Source organism: Lontra canadensis, unplaced genomic scaffold (genome assembly GCF_010015895.1).
Source record: "Lontra canadensis isolate GAN:19392208 unplaced genomic scaffold, GSC_riverotter_1.0 scaffold6, whole genome shotgun sequence".
Taxonomy (NCBI): domain Eukaryota; kingdom Metazoa; phylum Chordata; class Mammalia; order Carnivora; family Mustelidae; genus Lontra; species Lontra canadensis.
In genome coordinates, this window is record NW_022631000.1 from 18,867,473 (window position 1) to 18,879,675 (window position 12,203).

The following is a 12,203-nucleotide window of genomic DNA, read 5'->3' on the forward strand; positions in this document are numbered from 1 at the left end:
GGAAACAGATAAGCCCAAATTAAGGGGCATTCTATGAAAAAACTGGCCTGCACACCTCAAAACGTTCAATGTAATAAAAGACAAGAAAATTTTTAAAAACTGTTTTTAGAATAAAGGAGACTAAAGAGATTTGATATCTGAATTTCTGGATTGAAAAAAAGTTGCTGCAAAGTATATTACTGAGGCAATAGGAAGTGAATATATACAGTGTGATAGGATTAAAAGTAGCCTGGAATTCTTTGACATTCCTCTGGGTGAGAAATGGGTACATATTTCCCCTCCGTGTAAATCTGGGTTAGCCTATGACTACTTTGACAAATGGAATAGAGTGGAAGTAAGGGAGTGCCAATTCTGAACCCAGCATATGTACATACATACATACATACATACATACATTTATTTTATTTATTTATTTATTTATTTATTTCTGAACCCAACCTTTAAAAGGCAATTTCTGGGAGTCCCTAGTGGGCTCAGTCAGTTAAGCATCTGCCTCTTAATTTTGACTCAGGTCATGATCTCAAGGTCATGAGATTGAGCCCTACATTAGGCTCCATGCTCAGGGTAGAGTCTGCTTGAGATTCTATCCCTCTCCCTTTGCCCCTCTCCCTGCTCTCTTTCTCTCAAAATAAATATATAAATAAATAAAATCTTTAAAATAAAAGGCAATTTCTGCTTCTTCCTCTATGCTCTTTCTTGAATTTGATCATTGTATTATAGTTATATAGGAAAGTGACCTTATTCTCAATAATTATTTAATGATTATCATGATGTCTGCAATTTCTTTCAAATGGTTCAGTTAAAGTCTGTGTGTGAGAGAGCGAGGGAGAGAAAACATGCATAAATGTGGCAAAATGTTAACAACTGATGAATCTAGATGAAGTGTATACAGGTGTTCCTTGAATAATTTTTACAACTTTTCTAAACCTTGACATTTACTCTCAAAAAAGTGAAAATAAAAGAGAAAAGATTAAATCTCAAAGAGGAAAAAAGCAATGACCTGACTTCCCCTTTCAACCAAGAAGAACAAATAAGGACAAGATGTACCATCCCAACTAAAGTATCTAAAACAAAACAAAACAATAAACAAAATATCTACAACAACATTTTTTGAGATACTCTATAACTTAAGTATCTCCTAGAACAAAGCAAAAGATTTGTAGAGCTATAAAAATAACCAATACTGAACTAGGTAAAATTCACAATGTCTAGCATCCAAACAAAGATTATCAATTATGCAAAGATCAAGAAAATACAATCAGTAGGAGGAAGAATAATTAGTGAAAAGCAACCCACAAAAGAACATTAAGACAATTATTATAACTGCATTCCATACATTCAAAAAGTTAGAGACACAGAAAATATAAAGGAAGACTCAAATTAAATTTGTAGAAATGAAAAATAAAATACATGACAACATCATATAGGCCAGAAAGGGATAAATGAAAGTATATATTGTAAACTTCTTATATTATGTGTGAAATAGCATAAGATCACTTTAAGATACACTATGATAGATAAGTATATATGCTATAAACCCTTAAGCAACCACTAACATAACAAAATAAAGAATTATAATTAATAAAGCAACAGAGGAGATAAAATCAAGTCAAGAAGAAACTTGATTAGTCCAAAAGAAAGTAGGAAACCAGGAAAGTGAAAACAAATAACAGGCAGGACAAATAGAAAACAAACAGCAAATCTAACTACTTTAATCTCAAATTAAATGTAAATGGTGTAAGCAGCACAGTGGGGATGAATCAAAAAGCAAGCCCAAACCATATGCTGCCTATAAAAAGTGTACTTTAAATATAAAAACAATATATTGGGGCACCTGGGTGGCTCAGGTGGTTAAGCGACTGCCTCTACCTGAGGTCATGATCCCAGAGTTCTGAGATAGAGTCCCACGTTGGGCTCTGCCTGCTCTGTGGGGATCCCACTTCTCCCTCTGCTTCTGCTTGTGCTCTCTCTCTTTCTGTCTAATAAATGAATAAAAATGAAGAAAATCTTTAAAAAAAAAAGATAATATAGTAAATAAGTTAAAAGTGAAAGTACAAAAAGAATGAAACTATACTAATAGTAGCCAAAGGAAAAATGAGATTAACTACATTAAAATCAAACAAAATAAATTTCAGACCAAAGAATATTAACCAGGGATCAAGAAGCTCATTTTATAAAGGGGACAATTCATCAAGAGGAAAGAAGTGTCTTAAACATTTATTAACCTAATACTAGTGCTTTAAAATAAATGAAGTTAAAACTGATAAAACTATACAAAGAAATAGATGAATCCAGAATTATAGTCAGAAATTTTAACACTCCTCTCTCAATAATTGCTAGATCATGTATGCAGAAAATCAGTATTGATATAGAAAATTTAAATAATACTATTAATTATTATTATTTTTTTTTAATTTTATTTTTTATAAACATATAATATATTTTTATCCCTAGGGGTACAGGTCTGTGAATCGCCAGGTTTACACATTCACAGCACTCACCATAGCACATACCCTCCCCAATGTCCATAACCCCACCCCCCCAACCCCCCTCCCCCCAGCAACCCTCAGTTTGTGTTGTGAGATTAAGAGTCACTTATGGTTTGTCTCCCTCCCAATCCCATCTTGTTTCATTTACTCTTCTCCTACCCCCTTAACCCCCCATGTTGCATCTCCTCTCCCTCATATCAGGGAGATCATATGATAGTTGTCTTTCTCCGATTGACTTATTTCGCTAAGCATGATACCCTCTAGTTCCATCCCCGTCATCGCAAATGGCAAGATTTCATTTCTTTTGATGGCTACATAGTATTCCATTGTGTATATATACCACATCTTCTTTATCCATTCGTCTGTTGATGGACATCTAGGTTCTTTCCATAGTTTGGCTATTGTAGACATTGCTGCTATAAACATTTGGGTGCACGTGCCCCTTCGGATCACTACTTTTGTATCTTTAGGGTAAATACCCAGCAGTGCAATTGCTGGGTCATAGGGTAGTTCTATTTTCAACATTTTGAGGAACTTCCATGCTGTTTTCCAGAGTGGTTGCACCAGCTATCATTCCCACCAACAGTGTAGGAGGGTTCCCCTTTCTCCACATCTTCGCCAGCATCTGTCATTTCCTGACTTGTTAATTTTAGCCATTCTGACTGGTGTGAGGTGGTATCTCATTGTGGTTTTGATTTGTATTTCCCTGATGCCGAGTGATATGGAGCACTTTTTCATGTGTCTGTTGGCCATCTGGATGTCTTCTTTGCAGAAATGTCTGTTCATGTCTTCTGCCCATTTCTTGATTGGATTCTTTGTTCTTTGGTTGTTGAGTTTGCTAAGTTCTTTATAGATTTTGGACACTAGCCCTTTATCTGATATGTCATTTGCAAATATCTTCTCCCATTCTGTCAGTTGTCTTTTGGTTTTGTTAACTGTTTCCTTTGCTGTGCAAAAGCTTTTGGTCTTGATAAAATCCCAATAGTTCATTTTTGCCCTTGCTTCCCTTGCCTTTGGCGATGTTCCTAGGAAGATGTTGCTGCGGTTGAGGTCGAAGAGGTTGCTGCCTGTGTTCTCCTCAAGGATTTTGATGGATTCCTTTCTCACATTGAGGTCCTTCATCCATTTTCAGTCTATTTTCGTGTATGGTGTAAGGAAATGATCCAATTTCATTTTTCTGCATGTGGCTGCCCAATTTTCCCAACACCACTTATTGAAGAGGCTGTCTTTTTTCCATTGGACATTCTTTCCTGCTTTGTCGAAGATTAGTTGACCATAGAGTTGAGGGTCTATTTCTGGGCTCTCTATTCTGTTCCATTGATCTATGTGTCTGTTTTTGTGCCAGTACCATGCTGTCTTGATGATGACAGCTTTGTAATAGAGCTTGAAGTCCGGAATTGTGATGCCACAAACTTTGGCTTTCTTTTTCAATATTCCTTTGGCTATTCGGGGTCTTTTCTGGTTCCATATAAATTTTAGGATTATTTGTTCCATTTCTTTGAAAAAAATGGATGGTACTTTGATAGGAATTGCATTAAATGTGTAGATTGCTTAAGGTAGCATAGACATTTTCACAATATTTATTCTTCCAATCCAGGAGCATGGAACATTTCCCCATTTCTTTGTGTCTTCCTCACTTTCTTTCATGAGTACTTTATAGTTTTCTGTGTATAGATTCTTAGCCTCTTTGGTTAGGTTTATTCCTAGGTATCTTATAGTTTTGGGTGCAACTGTAAATGGGATTGACTCCTTAATTTCTCTTTCTTCTGTCTTGTTGTTGATGTAGAGAAATGCAACTGATTTCTGTGCATTGATTTTATATCCTGACACTTACTGAATTCTGCACAAGTTCAAGCAGTTTTGGAGTGGAGTCTTTTGGGTTTTCCACATATAGTATCATATCGTCTGCGAAGAGTGATAGTTTAACTTCTTCTTTGCCAATTTGGATGCCTTTAATTTCCTTTTGTTGCCTGATTGCTTAGGCTAGGACTTCTAGTACTATGTTGAATAGCAGTGGTGATAACGGACATCCCTGCCGTGTTCCTGACCTTAGCGGAAAAGCTTTCAGTTTTTCTCCATTGAGAATGATATTTGCGGTGGGTTTTTCATAGATGGCTTTGATAATATTGAGGTATGTGCCCTCTATCCCTACTCTTTGAAGAGTTTTGATCAGGAAGGGACGCTGTACTTTGTCAAATGCTTTTTCAGCATCTATGGAGAGTATCATATGGTTCTTGCTCTTTCTTTTATTAATGTGTTGTATCACATTGATTGATTTGCGGATGTTGAGCCAAACTTGCAGCCCTGGAATAAATCCCACTTGGTCATGGTGAATAATCCTTTTAATGTACTGTTGAATCCTATTGGCTAGTATTTTGGTGAGAATTTTTGCATCTGTGTTCACCAAGGATATTGGTCTGTAGTTCTCTTTTTTGATGGGATCCTTGTCTGGTTTTGGAGCAAGGTGATGCTGGCCTCATAAAATGAGTTTGGAAGTTTTCCTTCCATTTCTATTTTTTGGAACAGTTTCAGGAGAATAGGTATTAATTCTTCTTTAAATGTTTGGTAGAATTCCCGTGGGAAGCCATCTGGCCCTGGGCTTTTGGTTGTTTGGAGATTTTTGATGACTGTTTCAATCTCCTTACTGGTTATGGGTCTGTTCAGGCTTTCTATTTCTTCCTGGTTCAGTTGTGGTAGTTTATATGTCTCTAGGAATGCATCCATTTCTTTCAGATTGTCAAATTTGTTGGCATAGAGTTGCTCATAGTATGTTCTTATAATTGTCTGTGTTTCTTTGGTGTTAGTTGTGATCTCTCCTCTTTCATTCATGATTTTATTTATTTGGGTCCTTTCTCTTTTCTTTTTCATAAGTCTGGCCAGGGGTTTATCAATCTTATTAATTCTTTCAAAGAACCAGCTCCTAGTTTCGTTGATTTGTTCTATTGTTTTTTTGGTTTCTATTTCATTGATTTCTGCTCTGACCTTTAGGATTTCTCTTCTCCTGCTGGGTTTAGGGTTTCTTTCTTGTTCTTTCTCCAGCTCCTTTAGGTGTAGGGTTAGGTTGTGTACCTGAGACCTCTCTTGTTTCTTGAGAAAGGCTTGTACCGCTATATATTTTCCTCTCAGGACTGCCTTTGTTGTGTCCCACAGATTTTGAACCGTTGTGTTTTCATTATCATTTGTTTCCATGAATTTTTTCAATTCTTCTTTAATTTCCTGGTTGACCCATTCATTCTTTAGAAGGATGCTGTTTAGTCTCCATGTATTTGGGTTCTTTCCAAATTTCCTCTTGTGATTGAGTTCTAGCTTCAGAGCATTGTGGTCTGAAAATATGCAGGGAATGATCCCAATCTTTTGATACCGGTTGAGACCTGATTTAGGACCGAGGATGTGATCTATTCTGGAGAATGTTCCATGTGCACTAGAGAAGAATGTGTATTCTGTTGCTTTGGGGTGAAATGTTCTGAATATATCTGTGATGTCCATCTGGTCCAGTGTGTCATTTAAGGCCTTTATTTCCTTGTTGATCCTTTGCTTGGATGATCTGTCCATTTCAGTGAGGGGAGTGTTAAAGTCCCCTACTATTATTGTATTATTGTTGATGTGTTTCTTTGATTTTGTTATTAATTGGTTTATATAGTTGGCTGCTCCCACGTTAGGGCCATAGATATTTAAAATTGCTAGATCTTCTTGTTGGACAGATCCTTTGAGTATGATATAGTGTCCTTCCTCATCTCTTATTATAGTCTTTGGCTTAAAATCTAATTGATCTGGGGGCGCCTGGGTGGCTCAGTGGGTTAAAGCCTCTGCCTTCAGCTCAGGTCATGATCTTAGGGTCCTGGGATCGAGCCCCGCATCGGGCTCTCTGCTCAGCGGGAAGCCTGCTTCCTCCTCTCTCTCTCTGTCTGCCTCTCTGTCTACTTGTGATTTCTGTCTGTCAAATAAATAAATAAAATCTTTAAAAATAAAATAAAAAAAAATCTAATTGATCTGGTAGAAGGATTGCCACTCCTGCTTTCTTCTGATGTCCATTAGCATGGTAAATTCTTTTCCACCCCCTCACTTTAAATCTGGAGGTGTCTTCGGGTTTAAAATGAGTTTCTTGTAGGCAACATATAGATGGGTTTTGTTTTTTTATCCATTCTGATACCCTGTGTCTTTTGATTGGGGCATTTAGCCCATTCACATTCAGGGTAACTCTTGAGAGATATGAATTTAGTGCCATTGTATTGCCTGTAAGGTGACTGTTATTGTATATTGTCTCTGTTCCTTTCTGATCTACTACTTTTAGGGTCTCTCTTTGCTTAGAGGACCCCTTTCGATATTTCCTGTAGAGCTGGTTTGGTGTTTGCAAATTCTTTCAGTTTTTGTTTGTCCTGGAAGCTTTTAATCTCTCCTTCTATTTTTAATGATAGCCTAGCTGGATATAGTATTCTTGGCTGCATGTTTTTCTTGTTTAGTGCTCTGAATATATCATACCAGCTCTTTCTGGCCTGCCAGGTCTCTGTGGATAAGTCTGCTGCCAATCTAATATTTTTACCATTGTATGTTACAGACTTCTTTTCCCGGGCTGCTTTCAGGATTTTCTCTTTGTCACTAAGACTTGCAAATTTTACTATTAGGTGACGGGGTGTGGACCTATTCTTATTGATTTTGAGGGGGGTTCTCTGAACCTCCTGGATTTTGATGCTTGTTCCCTTTGCCATATTGGGGAAATTCTCTCCAATAATTCTCTCCAATATACCTTCTGTTCCCCTCTCTCTTTCTTCTTCTTCTGGAATCCCAATTATTCTAATGTTGTTTCGTCTTATGGTGTCACTTATCTCTCGAATTCTCCCCTCGTGGTCCAGTAGCTGTTTGTCCCTCTTTTGCTCAGCTTCTTTATTCTCTGTCATTTGGTCTTCTATATCGCTAATTCTTTCTTCTGCCTCATTTATCCTAGCAGTGAGAGCCTCCATTTTTTATTGCACCTCATTAATAGCTTTTTTGATTTCAACTTGGTTAGATTTTAGTTCTTTTATTTCTCCAGAAAGGGCTTTTATATCTCCCGAGAGGGTTTCTCTAATATCTTCCATGCCTTTTTTGAGCCCGGCTAGAACCTTGAAAATCGTCATTCTGAACTCTAGATCTGACATATTACCAATGTCTGTATTGATTAGGTCCCCAGCCTTTGGTACTGCCTCTTGTTTTTTTTTTGTGGTGAATGTTTCCGCCTTGTCATTTTGTCCAGATAAGAGTATATGAAGGAGCAAGTAAAATACTAAAAGGGTGGCAACAACCCCAGGAAAATATGCTTTAGCCAAATCAGAAGAGATCCCAAATCGTGAGGGGGGAGAAAGGGGATAAAAAGAGGTTCAGGAAAAAAAAAAAAAAGAATTAAAAAAAGAAAACCAATAATGAAAAAATATAAAAAGGAAAAAAATATATGTATGTATATATATTAGATAAACTAGTTAAAAAACGTTAAAAAAGAAAAGGGTAAAAGTTAAAAAAATTTAGCAGAAGAAGAGAAAAAAAATTGAAAAAGAAAAAAAAATTAAATTAACTGCAAGGCTAAAGAATCATGGGGAGAAAGCCATGAGTTTCGTGCTTTGCTTTCTCCTCCTCTGGAATTCCGCTGCTCTCCTTGATATTGAAACTGCACTCCTTGGTAGGTGAACTTGGTCCTGGCTGGGTTTCTAGTTGATCTTCTGGGGGAGGGGCCTGTTGTAGTGATTCTCAAGTGTCTTTGCCCCAGGCAGAGTTGCACCGCCCTTACCAGGGGCTGGGCTGAGTAATCCGCTCGGGTTTGCTTTCGGGAGCTTTTGTTCCCTGAGCGCTTTCCGTAGAGTTCCGGAGGATGGGAATGAAGATGGCGGCCTCCCAGTCTCCGGCCCGGAGGAGCCGAGAGCCTGGGGTCCCACTCCTCAGTGCGCCCTCAGAGAACAGCGCCCAATTACTCCTGTCACCCTGGCCTCCCAGTGCTCCGAGCTGACCGAGCCTGTGACCGGCTCAAGGTAACCTGAGTTTAGAGCTCACTTCTCGGCTCTGTCTCTGTAGCCGGCTTCCCCGTTCTAATACCTGTAAGCCCTGTGACACTCAAGACACCCCCGATCCTTCTGTGACCCTGCAGGACCTGAGGCCACGCTGACCCCACGTGGGCTTCACCCCGGTTAAGCCTCTGGAGCGATGTCCCTCAGCGGAACAGACTTTTAAGAGTCCTGATTTTGTGCTCCGTTGCTCCGAGGCTTGCCGGGAGCCGGACACTCCCCCTGCGGTCTATCTTCCCGTCGCTTTGGATTCACTTCTCCGCCAGTCCTACCTTTCAGAAAATGATTGATTTTCTATTTCTAGAATTGCTGTTCTTCTTCTCTTTGATCTCCCGTTGGGTTGGTGGGTGTTTTCAATCTTTAGATAAGCTATTTAGCTGATCTCCTGCTACCTGAAGTAGTCTCAGCCTGCTACTTCTCCGCCATCTTGACTCCTCCCCCAATACTATTAATTATTGACCTGACTGACATTCATAGAACACCCAACAATAGCAGAATACACATTCTTCTCAAGTGCACAGAGAACTCTTTTGGGCCATAGACTCAATAAAATTCAATCGGATTCAAGTCATACAACCGATGTTCTGACCACAGAAAAATTAAATTAGAAATCAATAATGAAAAGATCCTTGGAAAGTCCCCAACTATTTGGAAGCTAACAACACCCTTCTATAGTAACTGGCAGATTAGGGGCTCCCAGGTTGCCAATGGGTTAAGCATCCGCCTTCAGCTCAGGTCATGATCCCAGGTCCTGGAATTGAGTCCCGCATTGGGCTAATTGCTCAGCGGTGAGCCTGCTCCCCCCCCACCCCCGCTTGTGCCCTCTCTCTCTCTCAGACAAGTAAATAAATAAAATCTTTTAAAAAAATAATTGGCAGATTTAAAAAGAAATCAAAAGAGAAATTGAGAAGTATTTTGAACTGAATGAAAATGAAAACAACATTATCAGCATTTGTAGATGCCATTAATGCAATACTTAAAGGAACACTTACAGCACTAAATGTCTCTATTAGAAAAAAAAAGGTCTTGGGCGCCTGGGTGACTCAGTGGGTTAAAGCCTCTGCCTTCGGCTCAGGTCATGATCCCAGGGTCCTGGGATCGAGCCCCGCATTGGGCTCTCTGCTCAGTGGGGAGCCTGCTTCCTTCCCTTTCTCTGCCTGTCTCTCTGCCTACTTGTGATCTCTGTCTGTGAAATGAATAAATAAAATCTTTGAAAAGAAGGGAAAAAAATAAAAACAAAAAAAGGTCTCATATCGGTGATCTCAGCTTCTTTCTACCTTACAAACCTAGAAATGAAAGAACAAGGCAAACATAAAGCAGACTAAAGAAAGTAATAAAGACCAAGGCAGGAACCAATGAACTAGAAAAGGAGAAAAAAATAGAGACAATCAAATAAGTGTGGTTCTTTCAGAAAATCAATAGAACGGACTAAGCTTTAGCTATATTAATCAGTTAAAAAAAGAAGAAAAGATAAATTATCAATATCAGGAATACAGAGTTGACATTACCACATATTCTACAGGTATTCAGGATAAAAGTAGGTCTTTTTATAGTTCATAAGTGTGATGACTGAGTATTCACAATGTTTTGTGACAAGTCAAACCTTGTTATGACTACAACATATTATGTCTGAAGTGGAAAAAAGAGGATAAAAATAGATTATTATGAACAATAATAACTTCATGTCAATAAATTCCATGACATAGATAAAATGGACAAATTCCTTGAAAGACATAAATTACCACAGATCACAAAAGAGTAGATAACCTAAAAAGTCTATTATCTATTAAAGAAGCTGAAATTATACTTAAAAACCTTCCCACACAAAAATTCCAGGCCTACATAGCTAAAACAAATAATACTAACTTTCTAGAAATTAGTATTTGTACTAATTTTATAGATAGAAGAAATAATCCTAATTCTACACAGTTTTCCCAAAAAGTTGAAGAAAAGGGAGTACTTCCCAACTCATTCTATGAGGCCAGTATTACCCTAATTCCAAACCCAAAGATATTCCAGAAACAAAACTCTAGACTAATATCTCCCATGCATATAGAAGCCCCCCCCCCAAATAAAATCTAAACAAAACTTCAGCAAACTGAATTCAATGGCATAAAAAAGGATAACACAACATGACCAAGTAGGGTGGGTTCATCCTAAAATTGCAGAATTGGTTTAATGTTCAAAAATCAAAGAGTAGGGGCACCTATGTGGCTCAGTTGTTAAGGGTCTGCCTTCAGCTCAGGTCATGATCCCAGGGTCCTGGGACAGAGCATCACATCTAGCTCCCTGCTTGGCAGGAGGTCTACTTCTCCCTCTCCCACTCCCCTGCTTTTGTTCCCTCTCTTGCTATGTCTCTCTCTGTCAAATAAATAAATAAGACCTTTATTTTAAAAAATCAAACAGTAATTCACCATATCAACAAATCAAAGGAAAAAACCCACACAATCATCCCATAGGTTGCAAACGCTACATTCAGCAAAATCTAATATTTATTCCTAATAAAAATTTTTGGCAAGCTAGGGACATGAGAGAACTTCTTCAACCTGATAAAAGATATTTACAAAATACTGACAACTAACATCATATTCAGTGGTGAAAGACTTTTAATGCTGGATAAATGCTTTCCCAGTAAAATCAAGAACAAGATGGGGGGTGTCTTCTGTCACCACTTATATTCAACATTACAATAGATAGAAAAACTCTAAACATAATTTCAACAAATTAAACAATATATAAAAAGGATACTACAACATGATCAAAGGGGATTCATCCCAAGAGGGATTCCACCCTTCAAAAATCAATCAATGTAATTCAAAATATTAGTCAACTAAAAAGAAAAACCAGATGAAACCAGAAGAAAAATGGTCTTTTTCGTAAATAACGTGATTGTCTCTGTAGAAATTCCCGTGTAATATACCAAAACATCCTACGAAAACTAATGAGTTTGGAGAGATACAAGATACAACATTAATATATAAAACAGAGTTGAATTCTATGTACTGGCAATGAAAAATTGGAAATTGAAATTTTAAGATAGCATCAAAAAATATGAAAGACTTAAGGATAAATGTGACAAAAGATGTGAAAGGTATTAAACTGAAAATGACAAAACGTTGCTGAAAGAAATTCAAGAGACCTAAATGAATAGAATTGTAAGCTTTGTTCATGGGTCAGAAGACTCAAAATTATGTCAACTCTCCCCAAATTGATGTGTGTTCAATGCATTTCTAACAAAAATCTCAGCATGTTTTTCTTTTCCCAGAAACTGACAAACTGAAAATCATAATGAGATGCAAAGGACCTAGAATTCCTAAACAATTTTGGAAAAGAATACTGTATGATTTTGAGAATTACCATAAGGCTACCATAATTAAAACAGCGCAATATAAGCATAAAGATGGATAGATTAATGGAATATAATGGAATAGGAGCACCTGGCTGGCTCAGTCAGTAGGACATGTGACTCTTCATCTCAGGGTCATGAGTTTGAGTAGATTTTACTTAACAAAAAAAAATTTTTTTAATGATTCCAAAGATAAAGTCATGTAAATATGACTTTTGACAAGGGCACAAATGCAATTGAGCAGAGTCTTTTCAATAAATAGTGCTTGAACAACTAGATAGTCTGTCAAAAAAAAACCCAAAAAACAAAACAACTTCATCTTAACATGTACAAAAATTA

The 12,203-nt window shown here is 37.5% G+C and overlaps 1 pseudogene; it reads left to right on the forward strand.

Annotated features, from left to right (window-relative positions):
• Positions 1-10,059: 10,059 nt before the first annotated feature.
• Positions 10,060-10,153, forward strand: LOC116864847 (annotated as a pseudogene).
• The last annotated feature ends 2,050 nt before the right edge of the window (positions 10,154-12,203 follow it).